The sequence below is a fragment of the Macadamia integrifolia genome, unplaced genomic scaffold (assembly GCF_013358625.1).
Source record: "Macadamia integrifolia cultivar HAES 741 unplaced genomic scaffold, SCU_Mint_v3 scaffold624, whole genome shotgun sequence".
In the NCBI taxonomy this organism is placed as follows: domain Eukaryota; kingdom Viridiplantae; phylum Streptophyta; class Magnoliopsida; order Proteales; family Proteaceae; genus Macadamia; species Macadamia integrifolia.
The window spans coordinates 23,109-28,913 of NW_024870500.1; positions in this window are offsets into that span (position 1 = coordinate 23,109).

A 5,805-nucleotide genomic window follows, 5' to 3' on the forward strand; every position below is an offset into this window, starting at 1 on the left:
TTATTTATTTATTGGAGAAGGTTGGTTTTTTTTTTTTGCTAGAAGATGAATTTATTAAAAAGGAGAAAAAAAAGTACAACCAAAGAGAAACGAAGACAGGCCGCAACCACAAGGGAAACTTAAGCTCTCCACCTTCAACACCATCATCAGTAAAGAGAAAAAGCAACACCCTAATAGAAATGAAATCTGTGCCTATCCAATACATCATTTTCCAAATCTTCAGCAATGTGTCTCGGGAAGGTCACTGAGAATTCCAAAGCCCTAGATTTTGCAGCCTTCTTAACGAGGAAATCCGTAATCGGGTTAGCCTTTTGAGAGCAGTGCGAGATCTTCCAGGGGATAGACTCCTAGAAAGGGAGAGCATATCGCCATTTTTGGAGAATAAACCATAGAATATGATTTCTCTAAACTACAGCAACGACAACGCTTGAGTCTGACTCAATCCACAACCCTCTTGCCCCCAGTGCCGTGGTCATTAAAACCCCTTCCATAACTGCCTCAAATTCAGCCTCGTAAATTTTTTTGTGCCCAAAAGAATGCTGAAGGAGTCACAAACATGCCCCTCACTGTCTCGCACAATTTCCCCTGCACCTACCCTTCCTGGGTTTCACAAGGAGCTCCCATCTACATTAATTTTAATCCAATCCCTCTGAGGCTTGCACCAGTGGACTTCCAAAGGAGGACAGGAGCTAACGAATTCCACAGGCAGACCCAGTCTTCTCCAGAAAATAACATCGGAAGGAGATTTCATTTCCCCTTTTGAGCGACCTAGGGAAAGAGCTAGCTCTTGGCGTGCAAATTCAAAAATTTGCCAATAAGGCCTAGCTGAGGCCTCGTTAAGTCTTCTATTCCTTTCACACCAAATATTTACTGCTAGGATTGAGAAACCCATTAGCCAAGGATTTTTCAAGTTTATACTTCTAGCTTTACCTTTCCACCACGAGTCAGACCTTCAATCGACTGATGATACTGCCACCCAACTTCAAAGCAGTCAACAAACTTTTTCCATACCAAGGACAAGAAGTCATAGCTTAGAAAAATATGTTCAGTGCTATCTTCCTTTTCCTTACAGAGAACACATCTTGAGGCAAGGCATATTCCCTTGCGTTTTACCTGGTCGTCCGTAGGGAGTTTCCCATAGTGCAATCACCACGCTAGGGTGGAGAACCTTGGTGGGATGCCTTTTTGCCACACCAGCAAGCACCAGGCCACTATTGTGCCTTTATTTTTAATCTCCTCCCATGCCGATACAGTAGAAAACTGACTCGAGGGCATCAAGTTCCAGATACATAGGTCATCCACTCTCATTGTGGGAAGTTTTACCTCTTGAATGTTGGAAAAAATATTTTTCAGCACCTCCGCTAACACCTAAGGCAGCGCCCATTCTCCAATTTTGATAAAATCACCCACCCTCGCATTATGGCGCATAGGAGATACATTTGTATGCTGTAACTCTTCCAGTACAGATTTAGGCCCCCAACACTTGTCCTTCCAGAAGCTTGTCAGATTGCCATTACCAATAATCCATCTTTTGTGCTCATCCATGAAACTCCAAACCCACTTCACGCCCAGGGAAATTGAAGAAGAGTAACTTCCTTTATGAAGGCCACCATATTTCTTTACAAAGCGAGCTTTAGAAATAGGAATCGTTTTTTGTGCTTTAATCTCCAAACCAGCTTGCTCAACATTGCCATGTTTGTGTCTCTGAGCTTTCTGATACCCAATCCCCCTTCCTCTTTAGGCTTGCAAAGGCTATCCCATTTCACAGTGATTTTTTTTACCGAATCCACATCACCTATTCAGATGAAATTCCTCATCCACCTTTCCATCATTGCGATGAGGGAGGATGGCCACTAGTATATAGCAAAGCTGTGATTGGGAATGCCTAAGATGACCGAGCGAACTAATTCCATCCTTCCCGCCATAGATAGAAGGTTTCCTTTCCATCTAGCCAGCCACCCCTTCACCTTATCTAGCATAGGTAAAAGAGCCTCCTTCTTCACTCTACCCTTAAAGATCTCGACTCCTAGGTATTGAGTAGGGAAGCTGCAAATCTGAATTCCTAGAGTATCAGCAATGCGCTGTTTGCGATCTAGGGTGACCTTACTAAGGAAGATTTTGCTTTTTTCAAAGTTGATACTTTGACTAGAAAATTCTTGATACTACTTCAAGAAATTTTTTTAAATTTCGAACATACCTCAAGGATGTGTTGGTGAAGATAAAAATGTTGTCCGCGAAGAAGATGTGACCAGGGGTAGGAGCACCCCTAGGCCCATTAATCAATTATAGCTCTTTCCTCTAAAGTAGGAGCATCAAATCCTTGGAAAACACTTCTTCCACTATTATAAATAGCATTAGGGATATGGGGTCACCTTGACATTGACTAGGTTCCACACAAAAAAAATCCTTAGGACCTCCATTCACCAAAATAGAAATTTTTGTAGAGGTCAGAATCTGCTCAAGCCAATTGATCCATTTGTCAGAGAAGCCAAATCTGCGCAGAACCTGCAAGATAAATGACCAAGAGATAGTATCATACTCTTTCTTTATATAAATTTTCAGACCAAGGCCGCCCCCTCTGGATGCTAAAAACATTAGATTTGCTAGCTCAGAAGCCACACTAATATTGTGTCTATCTAATGTTTGCTAAAACTATGTATATCTCTCTTCTCCTCCAATGAAATGACATATCTGCCCCTTATTATGATAGGAAAGAGAGGCACAAGGACGTGGCGGAACAAAAAATTCAATCCCTAAATTTTTTAATAATAAATAAACAAGGGAGGAGGTTAGGTATGCCGTGGATTTCCTGGAGCTAGTGGCTCAACCAATGGGAGGGCTAGGATGGGAGAAGCATAGGACATTTCTCCAAGGGGAGGAGGAGAGAGATAGACACATATCTAGATATACCGGTGGCATAACCAGCCTTCTCCAACAAAGGTAATAAGGTTTTAAAGTGAATCTAAGCTAGCAAATCTAATGTTTTTATGCTCTGATTTGTCGTGATAAAACCTTATTACCTTTGTTGGAGAAGGCTGGTTATGCCACCGGTATATCTAGATATGTGTCTATCTCTCTCCTCCTCCCCTTGGAGAAATGTCCTATGCTTCTCCCATCCTAGCCCTCCCATTGGTTGAGCCACTAGCTCCAGGAAATCCACGGCATACCTAACCTCCTCCCTTGTTTATTTATTATTAAAAAATTTAGGGATTGAATTTTTTGTTCCGCCACGTCCTTGTGCCTCTCTTTCCTATCATAATAAGGGGCAGATATGTCATTTCATTGGAGGAGAAGAGAGATATACATAGTTGCTTTCGTTTTCATCTTGATGTGATGTATTTGAAACCTTTGACAAAAAATAAAACAAGGAAATGATTCATGGGGATTAATAAGCATACAATTATAACTACAAAGACAAAAATGGCATACCTAAATCTATGGCTGAAGCAATGCAATCCCTAGTTGCGACAAGAATATCGTTGTTGGTCTAGTCTACCCTCTTTTCCTTCTCACTTTAGGTTCCTCTAGTCATTCACTTAATGGGCCAGTGATAACTATTTATAAGGGTGAGTGTAGGTACCAGCCCTCCGAGGAAATTAGGGTAAGGAAACAATGCCTTAGGTCCACACATAGTGATGTAAATTTCAAACCATTAAGTTGTGCTAATAGAATCCAATATCTATTATTCATGGTTGATGCGTGCAATATGGTTTAGGTGCCTTCTGTTGGTAGGAAGTTTACTTGGTCCAACAACCGTCGCAAAGGTAATGTGTGTGTTATTCTGGATAAGAGCTTTTGCAATGAGGAGTGGATCTCTTGAAGGAGATTGATAAAATGAGCGGACGAGAGAGAGTGTTTGGCGATTTAGATGGTAGGTTGGTGGTGCAGGAAAAGGAAGATGATGCGATGGAAGGGAGGCTTTGGATCCTGGTCCAGCCGTTCCCGATCCTGGTAGGGTGCCAGATGCTGCAGCCCCCAAGAATTCTTGCGCAAGGGCTATGGGGGTTTCTTCATGGCCTGCAATCGATTCTTTGCTAGAACCGATCCAGGCAGGCAACATTTGGCAAATCATCATCCCTCAATAGGATTATGAAGCAAAGAGCTAAAACTTCCATTTTGCGTTGATTGGTCGAGTAAACTTTCATCGAATTTCCCTGGATGCATTGTGAGAGGAGGCTCGCAAAAAATGGAATTTGAGTCAGGGCGTGGTTATGCATCCTCTGGGAAAGGGATATGTGATATTCCAGTTCCAATGTGAGGGAGACAAAGCTGCGGTTTGGAGGAGGACACCTTTGAGGGTAGTTGAGCAGTTGATCTGATTCCAACACTAGAAACCAGAGTTCAACATCCATAAAAAGCAAAACCTTACAAAGTTGGTCTGGATTCATCTGCAAGATCTTCCTTTAGAATATTGGCACGAAAACGTGTTTCTTTTAATTGTGAAGGCAGTTGGTTGACCTGTGGTTTTAGATAAATTTACAAGGCAAGGCATCCTAGGATACTTTGCTCTAATTCATGTGGAGATTGATATCTCAGAATCGGCTGTTAGGATGGAAGAAGTCCAGATTGAAAGGTTCAAACCAGCTACGTCTCAGATTTATGGTTTTTGCTAAAAAGTTCTCTATGAGGATAATGTTGGCCAGTGTGGATACTACAAGCGAGTTTGGCACTTGGTTGCTTCCTGTAAACAAAAGAAAGTGGATGAAAAAAAACAAAGTGCTATGGAGAAGGAGGGTCATATCCCAGGGGCTATCTATGTAGAAGATGGAGTTGACTCATCTGGGGTGAACTCGATAAGAGAGCCTATTCACTCCAATGATATTCTCAATCAGGATATTCCTATTTCTAGTAACATTCCAAGTATATAACCATTAATTGAAGGAGGAATACAAATTAGATTGGTCTCTCCTAATATGAGTCCAAATGAAATATGAAAGGAGGGAGACAGTGGGGATTTTAATTCCTAGGATTCGATAGATAGTGAATCTCATATGGGGTTGGACTTGGATCTTAAAGATGGGTTCTTATAGCATGACCTAGGTGCATACCCAATCCATCCTATTTTGCCCATGGAAGAAGAGGACCATTAGTTGCCTGCTGTTGATGAGGGTATTGTGGCTGCTTTAGGCGCTAGATACCCCTCTCGTTCTACAAGGATGGTCGCTGCTTGTGGCGGTCTTCAAGGCATCTCTGGTAGCCTACAAGTTGGGCTGGACCATAGGGGTGAGCATGTTGTTACATCTCTCCCTATGGTGGATGTTTCAAGAGGGGCTGTTTCGGTGGTCCATGAGGTTGCAGCGGTGGAAAGGGCTATTACAACAAGAGAGAAGGAGGGGGTTGGGCCAGTGGTGGCGCTAAGAAGAAGAAAAAAGGGGGAGGTCAAGCGAGAAAGCCTAACACTAGTCACTCTTCAAATTAGTTTCCCCATGATTGTTCTTTTCTGGAACATTCGTAGTGTCAGAAGGCAGCAGTGAGGAGTGCGTTATGTCGAATAATAAAGGATTCTACTCCAGATATTCTCTATTTGGCTGAACCTATGGTTCAAATAAGTAGCTTCCTTACTTTATTTTTTAGTAAGATGGGGTATGATGTAGATTTTATTCACAATGTTAGGCATGATAACATGCAAAATCTATGGGTAATTTGGAAGCTCAGCCTTAATCATCCTACTATTGTTGCTTTGTTGGAACAACACATTTCTATTATGGTGGATTGGGCTGGAGAGAATGTCAGTATGTCTTTTATTCATGCAAGTTCTTTTACGATTGAGTGTCGCCAGTTGTGGTTTGACCTAGAATCACAGGT